The following is a 15,395-nucleotide window of genomic DNA, read 5'->3' as shown; positions in this document are numbered from 1 at the left end:
CTTTACAGTTTAAGACCATCTATGTTGAAGTTTGAGTCATTTCCATGGAAGTAGAATGTTATACTTTGAGATTTGGTCTTTTGGGGCATACAAAGTCACCAAGTTATTGACTTTATGGGTTTAGACGGCGTTTGGGACTCAGATCTATGGCTTGGACTTATGGCTTAAAGCATGAAGTGCTTAGTGACAAAATGGGATTAAGAGGGAAGTACATTGTCCGTACAAGCCAGTATGCATAGCGTACAAGCCATTAAGCGAGTACACACATCATACTGCTGAGTACGCCCTGCGTACTCGGTCAGGTTGGACTTCGTATTTTAGGCTTCAGGATTGGGCCATTTCTTGGGCTAGGTTGTTGTGGGCCTTCATGGGTCATTTGGAAACAAGGTTTTAGACTAAGAATTTATTGGTCTTGAGGAAAAGGCCAATAGAAAGGTCCGGGCCCAATTTGGAAAATTGTGCCATAAATAGGCCTTGATGATTATGAGATATTGGGCCATTAGAATACCAAGATCTTGGACTAGAATTAATGGATGGGCCTTAAGGTAAGACCATGTAGGGGTCTGGGCCCAATTTGGAAGGTTGGGCCATATGTTGGGCTTTGGCCCATTACTTGACTTTTGGGTCTTTGGAGTGTGAGTTGGACCTTGGTCTTGGAACCCAATTATTAATTCGGTATTGTTTGATGTTGATAGTTCGGGAATCTGTTAACCAGCAGCTGAAGTTTTATCTGCGGGACTTCATTAGTGCCAGGTGAGTTATCTTCACTATATCAACTGGGTCTAAGGCACCAATGTCGGCCCTTATCAAATTTGTATCCGGGTTATTGCACGATATGATTATTGATTTACATCCTGGTAATTAGGATGGTGTTATGCTTAGTGACTTGGTTAGGTCGATATCCTGGTCTATAGGATGATGCTATGTTAGTGATCGGTTAGGTCTGTATCCTGGTTATAGGATGTTGCTATGATTGATGACCTGTTAGATCAGTTTGACTGTTATATATGCTAGCTCATGATATTATGTGCACACATTTGTTTCAATGGGGAATGGGTTGAGGCAGGTCCTACTTCGTGCTGTAGGCCAAGATACCCAGGGTGGTCCGGATAGACTACAGACCCAGGAGGGTATGTCAGTCAGACCGAAGGCCCGACGAACGGTCTAGATAGGCTGTAGGCCCTGTGAGGCGATCCAGACGTGTCGAAGGCTCGGAGAGCGGTCCAGATAGGCTGTAGGCCCTGCGAGGCGATCCAGACGTGCCGAAGGCTCAAAGAGCGGTCCAGATAGGATGAAGGCCTGCGAGGCAATCGAGTCAGGATGGTGGCGCATTATGTATGTTGTTTGCTTATATGTTATATGATATGATTACATCTGTATGGCATTGGTATTTTAGGAGTAACTCACTAAGCCTTCGAGCTTACATTTATCGATTATTGTTTCAGTTACTTCTGATGATCGCGGGAAGGCGAAGGTGTGATCGTGCACCTCCTTATGTTTTACTATTGATTCTGGGAAACTCTGATATTAAACCATTGTGAAAACATATTTGTAATAATTATCGATTTTTGAATCTCTTAAAAAGTTTTGAATTGTCATGATTTTTATGGATGTTACACTTTGATTTTCAAATAAGCATAAATAAAATTTTTAAAATGACTGTGAATTCGAAGATGTCACACGTAACAAGGTGGTCTATTGGGTGTACATACTAGATAGCCTTTTGGGCCATTAGTGGACCTTGGGTCATGGTTTGTTAAGCCTAGAATAGGAAGGGTAAAAGGGTCTTTTACCCTTTGTGATAGGAATTATGTTTTGGACTTTCATTTATTACCCTAAGTAGTAATTAGGGTTGATTGATCGTTTTTAGTGTGAGGAGCCATGATAGTAACCACCAAAGAGTGTGATTTGTTCATCTTCTGATTGAGGTGAGTTTCCTCACTATATTTATGGGTCAAAGGCACCAATGTCAACCCATTGGATTATGTTGTAGAATGGAAGTGATCTTCATGACACTTACTGATATATATATATATATATATATATATATATATATATATATATATATATATATATATATATATATGTATATCCTTTCTGTCTTTGTGACTCTTGCCAGTATGAATGTATGCATAGCTGTATGGGTGAAATAGACCTATACCGGTTGAAAGATACCGAAGTAGTTAGAAGGGACTCAACGAGTCGGAAGGGACTTAGGGAGTTGGAAGGGACTTAGAGAGTCGGAAGGGACTCAGGGGTGAAATAGACCTATTGTATACTATGTATGATATGTATGTATGATGTATGGTATGTGGTATTTTTGGAACTCACTAAGCTTTATGCTTACGATTTAATTTTATGTTTAAGGTACTTCTAGTTTGAAAGGGAAGGGACCGACATCATGGCAACCATCCATGTTTCCATATTTTTATGATTTTGGGATTTGTACTCTGATAACTATTTTTACACTAGCATACTTTAATGGCTGTTTGAGATATTTGATGAATTTTGATTGATTTAAAAATAAAAATTTTTACTTATGATTTTTGGGATGTTACAAGTTGGTAACAGAGCCTTGATTTGAGGGATTTGGACACATCTCAGGAGTGTATGAGCTCAAACTGAGGATTTGATAATTTTTTTCATAAAGAAAATATTTTCAAAAAGGGTTACTACTAGAAAGAATGGGTGTGATGCATGTAATCGGCCGAGCTCAAGTATGTTGTTCCCAAAATACACATACATGTTTATTGATTCAGTGTATGATTAGAATGCTAGATTGGGGCTAAGGATTTGCTCAAGATTTGTATGAGAGGAGAGATTCCTTGTATGCTTAGAGTATGAGCCCCTAGAACTGCATGCTAGTATGGGCTATTTCTGATATGCTAGGATAGCATGTTAAGTAGTGCTTTGGTTAGAACTCGATGCTTGAATGCTACTTGCTTTGGGCTTTTAGGAGCCACTCCTAGTGGTAGTTGATTACCAAACAAATATTCTAGGTTACATGTTGTAGAAATTAGATAATTTTATAAGGTTAGGTTTAACTCTATTGCACAGCTCTTGTTTGAGTCCAACCGTTGTAGTGTGATACCTTATAGTCGAAGAATTATCTAGTGTCTATGGCATGTAATTATATTCGTAAGGTAGTTAGCAGGTGTTAGCAGGAGTTTCTTCTATAGCTAATGGCAGAGAGTGGTTTAAAGGGAATCCTAGGAGAACCTAGAAAGCATGCTAGTGTTACCAGATATGTAGGTTAGCAGGGTTATGGAATGTTGGGGTCACTTAGGGGAATAATTGTGACTCTTGAGGAAAGTACGAATAGGTGTGGAAGGTAGTATTTGGCATGTACTACTGGAAGCACATAATACGTACTCGAGTTAATGGAGTCACGAGGATACTAAGGGACCTAGTGGTTGTGAGTGTTGGCTTAGTGTCTAAGTCCATAACTCTATTTGGTATGTACTTGACCCGATTGGCATGGTCCATTTGGGTTGCATGGCATCATGAATTTGGATAGACTAAAATGAGAGAAATAACACTTAATGTTTATTAATATATTATAAGTTCTAATATATTAACAAGATTATTTAATTAGTATTGATCAAGAATTAATTTGGAATTAATTAAATGATCAAAAGGAGACTAATTAAATATATGGGCTGATTGTGTAAATCATCCATACTTGTATAGTGGGCTAATGCTTCATGGATTATCAAGTTAGGCTAAAACCCATAGGATGCTCCATGGTGTTTTTGTACCCATGGATCATGGAAATGGAAGGCCATGACAATTAGGGTTTACATGGTGTAAACCTAATTGTGACGCACTATATAAGCATCTTATTCTTCCCAAAAATCGGGACTATGAAGGAATCGTGAGGGCTAGCCGATTTCATGAAGTGTCTCATTTCTCTCAAGTTATTCTAAGTGTATTTGGTGTTGTGTGAACCATTTGAGGTGTCACACTTGGGGAACTAGGCTCTTAAGCTCCATGGAATCAAGCTACATCAAAAGGTATGTCTTCTAACTTACGTTATTCCATATGAATCAATGTTTTGTATGCTAGTTAGGATAATACCTTGGAATATCTATATTTGCATGTATAATAGAGAAAACACAGATCCAAGATATTTAGGGTTGCATATACACTTAGGAGTGTTAGAATGCTCAAAATCCAACAGTGGTATCAAAGCCTAGGCTTGTTTTCTTTTTATACTTGCAAAATTGGATGAAAAATCAAAGTTTGTTCTTGTCTGCTCAGCAAAATTGCCGAGTCCATGAAGGGACTCGATGAGTCCAAGGCAAAGTTCATCCAACTCATCGAGTTAGTTCATGCACTCGACGAGTTGGACCCCCAGACATCATATCTTCGATTGTTTTGGCTAGAATTGGACTAGGAACATTACCCTAAGCTTTTTTTCAACTTATAAACCTGTTTTTGATGTGGTAATGTTCATGCTAATCCAATTTCAAAGATAATTGTCAATAGATTCATGTTTTGTATTAGTTTAATGGTTAGGTTAATTACATGAAAAAGTTTGATTGAATTATCATGTTCTTATGAGGTGCTTAGATTAATAGAAAAGTTATGTGAAATTGTTGTTTTCAATCCAAATTAATCTAAGAGTTGGTTCTAAAATGTGTTTTTGTAACTTGTTCTCAAGTGATATGAAAAGTCACATTTAAGATTCATAAAACTTGTAAATATTTCCATAGGTTATGAATAAAGAAAAGTCATATTCTTTTAATAGTTAAAGTCTTCCATAACTTGTCCTAAAGTTATGGAACTTGAAGAGTTTTTTAAATTAAAACTACTTTAAATACATAAGTTATGGAATTGAATAGTTTTGAATAGTTTCAAAACTTGCCCTCAAGTTTTGGAATTTGTAAAGTTTTCCTTTATGAATACTTTAATTCCAAGTTAAGCCCTTAGAATTTTAAAAGTTAAAATTCAACCCTTATACTTTATAGTATTATAAGTTAATAATATATATATATATATATATATATATATATATGTATGTATATATATATATATATATATATATATGTATGTATGTATATGTATGTATAAGAGCAAGTCAGTCTTACCATTAGTAGGCGTCACTCACGAATCCGATCTATAAGATGGGGGGGGGTATAAGGTTACTGCCTATAAAATGGCAGTTTAATGGGTGTCCACTCTCACCCACCGCTTCCTTGACTGGTAGATGATCGTTAGCCGAACGGGTAGGATAAGGACTAGAATTCTCACTTCATTAAAAGTATTAATGATAAATATAAAGTAACTAAACCTTTTATGAATTCCCAATCTGAGTTACTTTAGGAAAATGTGAATTTGGTGCTAACCCATGAAATTACACTTTGCACTTTGCTTAAGTCGGTTAGTGGAGCGTGTGTGGTTAACTGGCATACTAGCTAGATTTAACAAGGTAGGCATGGGTAACTTAATGTTTATCATAGTATCGGTGGAGCGCTTGTGGTTAACCGAAACATCGATTGTGGGGTAAATATTAAGGGTACTAAGTATATTTGCATGGTTATTCACACCTTGTTTTGTGATCCTAGGCATCCCAATCATAATATTTGAGAGGGCACAATCGAGATTGAAACATGCCATTGAACAGTTCAATGGATCTCAAAAGATCTAGGAGTTTTAAATCCAAGTAAAACCTAATTAAATTATTTCATTTTCATGGTGGAAATTGGTGAATCGTCATTCGCCTACCTTCAAATATTTTATAGCTTGGATTACGACGTCACTCTTCCAAGTTATAAAAGTATTTTGTTGGGTCCTAGCCTTAATATTTCATATTGGGTGTTATATTAAGGACTTTAGATCAACTATCTTGAATATCTCCCAAAAGATGTCTAGTTCAAACATCCATGATCTTCCCAAAGCTTTTGGAACTTCACTTCCTCCACCTCCTCCAATTATTCTCCCTAACCCACATGTTCAAGGTCACTCAAGCCCTATTGGCAAGCAAGGTCTATGTGTGATCGCATCTTGGAGATGAAGTCACATATTGACAAGCCAAGAGAGTTAGGTGTCAAAGTCTTAAGAAAGTTGGATGTTCAATCACTTTCTAAGTCACATAGTGAGTTCCTTTGGGACTACTATGAAACAGACTATGACATGACCTTTAATGATGTCATCTATTTGCTTGATGTTGCTGAATCAACAATGATTTGAGGACTAGTAAAGAAAATTTGATTAGGAGATCAACTTCCCAATGGACATTGACTATGGTAACATTGGATATCCAGAAAAAGCTTTCTCTTCCCAATGGAAAGGGATCGGCCATTGTCAACTAGGTTGATCGAATGGTAAAGAGAAAGGCTAAGTTTGAGATTGTCCCAATGCGTGTAAAAAACACTAGTTTTAATCTACTAACTTAAACACAAAGACAAACACACGAAAGGCAGTGTACCTATCTATTAGCAGCTTAGTTCAGCTAAGTAGGGTATCGAACACAGGTAACGATAAACGATTAAGATTATTACTAATATCATCTAAATCAAAACAAGTAAAAAAGAAGGGTTTCTCTCTAGTTTTACAAGACTAGAAACTTAAGCAGCTACTTAAACTCTTTAACAAAGGACAATTAACAACTAAGGAGAAACAAAAGACAACTAAATTCAATAATGGAGGAGACTACTGTTTAGGTTTGAATCATTTATTCCTATGGATGATTTTATGGAAAGTACAATGGATTAATTGGATTTAGCTACCAATTAGTGTGATTAGGTTCACGTTCGCTATTACTAATCCTTAGAAAACAAATTAATTCAAGCAGTGATCAAGTGATTAAACTAATAGATTTCCTAGTTTATTGATTCAGGTTAACTAAGACTTGTAATGAGCTAATCAAATATGCTAATTCAATTAACTCCTTGTTGATGGTTCGTCACATAAGCTCACACATTAACGTACCTATTTTCTAGTTAACCCTAGTTTCACGTTCGATATTCCTAGGCATATAACAATGTTTTCACACAAATCATATGAGATTAGAAACTAAGAGATGTTCATGCAACTTAATTACTGGTTAATTAACAGAAAATAGTTGTAATTAACACATAAGGTTCTTTAACAAGCTTAACGAAACAAAATCACCAAATTAAATTAATCCAATCATAAAATCAAACCATATTCATAAAATCATCTATCCTAAACATACGTTAAGAGTTTTTAGCTCATATCTACAGCAAATAACAAACTAAAAACATAATCTAATGATTCAAACATGGTTCATGCAAAAGATTAAGATAGAAGTAATGTGTTATTGCCTTTAATCTTCTTCTAAATTGATATCTATGTTAAAATCTCAAAAACCACAACTTCTAAGAACCCTTCTGGCCTCCAAAAATCATCCTAAACTTCCACCATTCGTTATGTTTCGAATGAGAAGCATTTCTATATCTATTTTATGAAAATAGGGCAACTCGGCGAGTCCAGTAACCTACTCGATGAGTCCATTACTTAAAATCCGTGTACAGCAAGTCAGCATCAAGAATCGCGAAACTTCTGACCAACTCGTCGAGTCCGTTTAGAATCAACATTTTCTCAAAACACAAAAGGCGTCCGAAATTGTGTCTAGTTTTCAGAAAATTTTGAATCTTGTCAATCGGAGTTACGGTTCATGAGATATGGGCAAAATACTAACGAGGGGTCAAGCTGTCCAACAACCTCCTTCTTTCTTCAAAATCCAAGATCTAAACTTCCAATCGCTAGTTCTGCTTCCTTTTCCATCCGAGCATGTCATTGTTGCTGAAAAATGAAATTCTAAACTAATTAAGCACCTATTTTTCATTAAATGAGACAAAAACAACATAAAGTATTAAGATAATGCATAAATTATATGAATAAATATGCCCATATGTGACAACCCGAAATTTCCATTTGTACGAACAATATCTATTCAATAGAAGTCAGTCCAATTTCAGTGGTTTTCAGTCTTTTCCGAACAAGTTAGCGTACATTAGGGTTTACACTTTAGGAGATATCAGGAGAGTGGATACTCTTGGGTTTGTCAAATTTGAACATTTCAAGTTTCATAATGTTACAGTCCAAGTTCGAGAATAAAAATATTTTCTGTCAAAATATTTCAGGACTATAAATAGTTTTCTGAATTAAATTAATTCATTATTCACAATTCCAGCTAGAGAAAAGCCATTTTCTCTCTGACAGATCTTCGGGTTTTTATCCCAGATTGTGAGTAACTCTTTCTAGTAGTGTTAGAATACATATTCAATGCTTATAACATGATTTAGTTGGCTAAATCATTAGATCTAGGTGTTTACTCCCCAAGGTGTTCTTGGGCGGTAAACTCCCGAAATGAAGCCAAAACCGACACTTGTGCTAGGATAAGGCCTTAGACCATTAGGTATGCATGTTAGGGACATGAAAACACACACAAATCCACCCAAGATTGGGAGTTTACGGCCCAGAACTCTCTTAGGCCGTAAACTCCATTTCCTAACCCTAAATGGTGATTTGAGGACTTAAGGACTTTAAGGCTTGCATCTAGGTTATTTTCCCAAGTAGCTTAATGTCTTAAACACATCAAATGACACAAATAAAAGTGAGTTTACGGGCCAGAACTCTCCTAGGCCGTAAACTCCATGTAAATGGACACAAAGGGTGTTTTCATGACACCTAAGGCCCTAGACCTTTACAAGAAATTGTACCCACTAAATGGAAGGACCAAACCACACCAAAATCACTTAACCAAGTGAGTTTATGGCCAAGACATGGTTCTTGGGCCGTAAACTCCTATAAAGGGCACTAAGGTGTGCCTAATGCCTTCATATACTAGGAATAAGAGTCTAGAACACATCCCACAAGTGCATGAGGCTTGAAAGCAACAAAGGAAACACCCCAAGGGAGTTTACGGCCGTGAACTCCAAGGGGAAATGGCCTTGAGGCCGTAAACTCCTATTTGGAGTACTTCTAGACCTTAAACCCTTCCAAGGACATAGCCACTGGGTTAGAATAATTCTAGAAAGCACTTGGGACTTCAAAACACACCAAACACACATGTTTGGGAGTTTACGACCGTAAACTCAAGAGTTTACAACCGTAAACTCCATGTGTGATGGTTTAAGGAGAGTAAACTCTCTTGTAGGGTCCTTTGGAAACCCTAAACTCAAGTACCCTGTCCCACAATAGCTTAGATGAAGTCCTTACGGCTTAAAACACTTATATAAAGTGTTATCTATGTCTAGGATGTCTTAAACATTATCAATTAGTCTTTTGAATCTAATTGAGTGCATATATGTGTGATTATATGTTCATTAGGATCATAGTGTGTGCACAAGTCCTCACTTGACACCTAGCAATCCGATACCGTTCAGTTCATTCCAATCACCAACTACAGGTGAGTTCATACCCCTAATCAATGTTTTAAATGATTTTAAATGCTTTAATGGGGGGGGGGGGAATACAAGTAGAAACAAACATGTTATTAAATCATTGATATGTATTTTATAATTGCGTTTGTCATTTAACAGAATTCACATGCTACAAAATGTGATGCATGAAATGGTTTTACATCCTAAAAGCACATTGTTACCAAATGTTTTACTTTTGAAATGTTTATTCAAATGACATCAAGTCATTGTTATTTATTGTTCAAAACCCATAAGATGTCTTACAAAACCATTTTATATTCTTGAACTAAACTATGCATATACACTTATATTCTTATATATGTATTGATGTTATAGTTTGCATCTTTCACTTAGTTTCTCATACCCTGGAGTAGTAAGAGTGTGTAAACTTACGTGGTCAACTATTTATATTACAGTAGATTATCATAGGGATAATGGGAAGATATCAAACATTACTTCTATTATAAGGAGTCACACAAGAGTCAGTTCATTCATGAGTCTTTATTAGTACATTACCTGATACATGAGTACCTTTACATATGCTTACATGATACATGAACACGCTTACATGAACACATTACATGAATTACTTTTACGTAGATACATCGACCTGTGTATACTTACATGAATATCTGAACTTCGGTTCGTTAGGATGAATTATTAGTACCTTCAGTAAATCGTCCTGCCATCCCAGTTCAACGGGAGTCAGTTACGGGACTAACCATTCCTGGAACCTATTGTTCGCTACAGAGGTTAATTGGACAATCTTCGGATGTTCATTAGGTTATCTATTTCGCTTATAGCAAGGTAGAGTCGGTTACGGGACTAACCATTCCTGGAACCTACTGTTCGCCACAGAGGTTAATTGAACAATCTTCGGATGTTCATTAGGTCATTTACTTCGACTACATCGATGTAAAGTCAGTTACGAGACTAACCATTCCTGGAATCTACTGTTCACCACAGAGGTTAAATTGAACAATCTTCGGATGTTCATTAGGTTATATCTTTCGCGTCAGCAACATAGTGTTACCCCCGGGTAACCCAAGAGTAATACTTTCATGGGTATATTTTCCTATTTACTTTATTTGGTGATACATTCACATAAACGATGAGTTAGACTAAGCACTCCTAGTACTAGTCATTACACAGGGAAAACTATCATTTTACAAATAGAACATTCGGGTCTTGGTAGAAGACTACATTTCATACTTATAGAAAATAAGGGTTTTTCTAGGGATTTCATACTTACCTCAACATTTTCATTTAAAGGTTTACGTGGCTTTCAAAACAGATTTTCACAAACAAGGCAATGACACTTATATACTTATGAATTCACCAGCTTTAAAGATGATACTCGCTTTCAAAATAACTTGTATTCTCAGGTCACCAGTAGACAGGTACGGAGGCCAGGTTTTGAGAAGACGGAGCAGACAAGTCTCGTCTTTTATATTTTGATTTTATATTTTTGGTGTCTTACTACAACGAAAAGAACACACATGTATTAAAACTTTACTTATAATGCAATGGATGATGTTGTTGCTTGTTTATTATATTACACTGTTGTGATACTGTACATGACGTCCTCCACCCCTGAACGTTTCCGCCGTTCGTGGTTTTGGGGTGTGACAGGTTGGTATCAGAGCCAGGTTTATAGTGAATATAGTATGTCAACCCATAAAAGATATACTAACTATAAATACATGGGATTAAAACACTTTGTCTAAGAGTATACTTTTAAATAATAAAATACTTAACAAAGTATACGTGCCTGCATTCATACTAAAATCAGTGTCACAACGACGAGAACAAAAGTATTACGATTGTTGGATATCACAAGTAAGCCTGGGGATATATAGTCAGTCTTGGGAATGGCATAGCCTGATCAACTATGCTGGTCCGAGGAGTGATTAGAACATGCCCAAGAATGGTTGTGATAGCCAACAAGTCTAAAAACTTACCAACACAACCATAAAGAAATACCATATGGGTATTTGGTCTTACTGTAATTATCTTAGTTAGTTCGTCTATTTTATCTATTTCTTATATCCCTTTTCTCGCGTAGATTAAAATGGCTGGATTTCACCATGGCAATCCGTACTTCCCGAACCAAGGCAATGCGGGTTGGCTAGAGGCAAAGCCAGAAGATGATCACCCAATCCCTTTGGATGATCACCATGCTGAGGGCTTTTCCGATAGTTCTGACTCGGAGCCAGAAGTCAACAACCTACCCCCAGCTGCTCAAAACCCAAACCTGAACCCTCGCCCTGTGTTTCAAGGACCCACACCCTTGTGGGCCATTAACTTGACTGAATGGAGTCAAGAACATGGTCAGCCCATTCCCTACAATGGCGACCGAAGTTTCTACAACCTCACTGCAGGAGGTTCTGCGGACAGAGTCCTACCAATCATGGTGCGTAGGATTTCTTGGAACACGATAATGGCTCAGGCAACTATCAATCAAGTCTTGGAAGTTGACGCCAACTCTGGTGTTAACACTGTCCACATTCGCCAACTAGAGTCTGCTCATGAAAGGACTCTGGTCCGTAATGCAAATCTACAAAGGGAACTTGCTGAAACCCGAGCTGAAGTTAGAGAACTTCGAGCTCAACAAGCAAGGTCGGACAGGCGTATAAGGGACATCGAACGTCTACTGTCGGGAACAAGGACTCATGCTAGTAGTTCTCGTCGCCGATAGAATATCGTCATCTCATCTTTTGGATATAACCTAGTTTATGTAAAACTTTGGCCTAATTTCCTGTCTGTATAAATCTTAGACCTGTTAGGTCTTTATCTAATCTTAAGTCTGTCAAAATTTTCCATCTTGGTTGATGTAAGGCCTACTTCTAGGCCATTTTTCCCGAACTTGTTACATCTGTAATTCCAGTATTATTGACAGATATCTAATCTTGTGGAAATTATTATCCAAATGCTATCTTCTTCATTTAGTCATGCTAGTCTTTCTGTTGTTGGACTATGGCGATTTAGTCCATGAGACACATTCATTTATCATTTATTCTTATCCATGTCGTCATCTTTTAAACGTATAGTTAAAGATGCCGCCACGCAGGAATCCAAGGAGGAACCCAAACAACGAAACACCAATACCACCACCTGTACCTCTTCAAACACCAAATCCTTTTGATGCCACTATGTTCCAGGCAGCTTTCACAGCAGCAGTTGCAGCAGCTGTGTCAGCAATCAACGCTCCTGCCCCTAGTGGATCAGGAACAGGTGCACCACCCTCGAACCACGGCGAAAGCCATGGACACCCTCGGGAATGCACCTACAAGGATTTTACTAACGCCAAACCCTGCAGCTTCAATGGAACTGGGGGTGTTATGGTGTTGAGACAATGGATTGAAAAGATGGAATCCGTCTTTGAAATCTGTGCTTGCCAGGAGGGCAGCAAGGTCAAGTTCGCAGCTTGTACCTTCTCTGACCGAGCACTAACATGGTGGAACAGCCATGTTAACTATCTAACTCTGGTGGTGGGGTATTCCATCGGCTAGGAAAAGTTGAAAGAAATGCTGATGAAGGAATACTGTCCTCGAGGCGAAATACAAAAGCTCGAGCAAGAGTTCTGGGGTCTTCAAATGGTTGGATCCGACATCACTACCTACACAAATAGGTTTCGTGATTTGGAAAAATTATGCCCCGACATGGTTGCTCTCCAGAGCAAAAAGATCGAGAGATATATCTGGGGACTGTCGCCTCAGATCCAGTCAAGTGTGATCGCTTCCAGGCCTATTACCTTTGATAGCGCCAAGGAACTAGCACAATCCCTCATCGATCACCGAAAACCTCAGAACATAACAATCCCTACACCTGTACCACAGAAGACCAACCCCGACTACCACAAGAAGGGGTGGAATAAAAGGAAAAGAGGGGCTCCGCAAGGATCCTCCAATAAGCAACAACTTGTGGCGATCAATGCTGCCACAGTGACTCCTGTAGTCCCTGCGAACCCCTTACCAACAAAAACTTATGCTGGAACTCTTCCAAAGTGCACCAAGTGTAACTACCACCACCACGGACCTTACAAGGAGATGCAGTGCTCTAACTGCAACAGGAAGGGGCATACAGCCCGTGTCTGCAGGACACCAACAGCTCAAGCCGCCCAGGCCCCTAATGCAGGTATGGGCCAAGCTTGCTACAGTTGTGGTGAAGTGGGCCACTACAAGAAGAACTGCCCTAAAGCAGGAAGGGATGGAGGAGTAGGAAGAGTTATGGCCCTAGGGCACGAGGAAGCAGTAGCTGATCCTACGATAGTTACTGGTACGTTCCTCCTCGATAACTCTTATGCTTGCATACTTTTCGATAGTGGAGCCGAGAAAAGTTTTGTAAGTCACAAATTTGCACACCTGCTTAAACAAAAACCATGTGCATTAGATAGTTCATTCACGGTAGAAATGGCTAACGGGAAAACAGAGAGTACAAACTGCATATACGTAGGTTGTACCTTAACTTTAGATAGTCATACTTTCAAGATAGATCTCATGCCAGTCACAATTAAATGTTTCGACGTTATCATCGGTATGGATTGGTTGAGTCTCCTTCGTTCCGACATTATGTGCTTCGAAAAAGCAGTTCGTCTTAACCTTCCTAACAACGAAACCCTAATTATCTATGGCGACAAACCTAGTACAAGCCTTCGCATCATTTCGTGCATTCAAGCACAGAAGTGCTTGCGGAAGGAGTACCATGCATTTCTCGCACACGTCGTCGATACCAGTCAAGAACTAAAAGACATCCAGAAAATCCCAGAAGTACGCGACTTCCCCGACATATTCCCAGAAGAACTTCCCGGTTTACCACCACAACGCCAAGTCGAGTTCAGAATCGACTTAGTGCCAGGGGCTACCCCCGTAGCCAAATCTCCTTATCGTCTGGCACCGGCTGAAATGCAGGAACTTTCCAGTCAACTTAACGAACTTCTCAAGAAGGGATTCATTCGACCAAGCTTCTCACTATGGGGAGCACCGGTCTTGTTCGTTAAGAAGAAAGATGGATCGTTTCGCATGTGCATCGACTATAGAGAAATCAACAAACTTACCATTAAAAATCGTTACCCCTTGCCCCGCATTGACGATTTATTTGATCAACTTCAAGGAGCCAACTACTTCTCGAAGATAGATCTGCGATCCGGATACCACCAACTACGAGTGTTAGAGGAAGATGTTCCCAAGACAGCCTTCCGAACTCGTTATGGGCACTACGAGTTTGTAGTGATGCCATTCGGATTAACTAACGCGCCCGCAGTATTCATGGATCTGATGAATAGGGTGTGTCGTCCTTACTTGGATCAGTTCGTCATCGTCTTCATTGATGACATACTCATCTACTCTCGAAGTAAGGAAGAACATAGTCAACATCTCCGAAAAATCTTAGAAACGTTGCGATCGAAGAAGCTCTACGCAAAGTTCTCAAAGTGCGAATTTTGCATTCGGCGAGTCGAATTTTTGGGCCATGTGGTTAGTGAAGAAGGTATACATGTGGACCCCTCCAAGATCAAAGCCATTGAGAACTGGTCAGCACCAAAGACACCTACCGAAATTCGTCAATTTCCAGGTCTAGCTGTCTACTATCGCAGGTTTATTTAGAACTTCTCCAGCATAGCGAAACCTCTTACCACCCTGACCCAGAAAGGCGTGGCCTTTGACTGGGCAGAGAAATAGGAAAGAGCGTTCCAAACGCTCAAACGAGCCTTGTGCACCGCCCCAATACTATCCCTCCCCGAAGGGATAGAAGACTTCATTGTCTATTGTGATGCATCCAATCAAGGACTCGGATGTGTTCTGATGCAACGAGGTAAAGTCATCGCCTATGCCTCGAGACAGCTGAAGACACATGAGGTTAACTACACAACCCACGATCTTGAACTACGAGCAGTTGTGTTTGCTCTGAAGATCTGGCGACATTACCTATACGGTACCAAAAGCACGATCTTTACGGACCATAAGAGTCAGCAACACATTTTCGACCAGAAAGAGCTCAACATGA

This window comes from Lactuca serriola, chromosome 3, assembly GCF_051521515.1.
Source record: "Lactuca serriola cultivar US96UC23 chromosome 3, Lser_US96UC23_V15, whole genome shotgun sequence".
Taxonomy (NCBI): domain Eukaryota; kingdom Viridiplantae; phylum Streptophyta; class Magnoliopsida; order Asterales; family Asteraceae; genus Lactuca; species Lactuca serriola.
The sequence above is the reverse complement of the archived record's forward strand: the minus strand, read 5'-3'. Positions refer to the sequence as shown.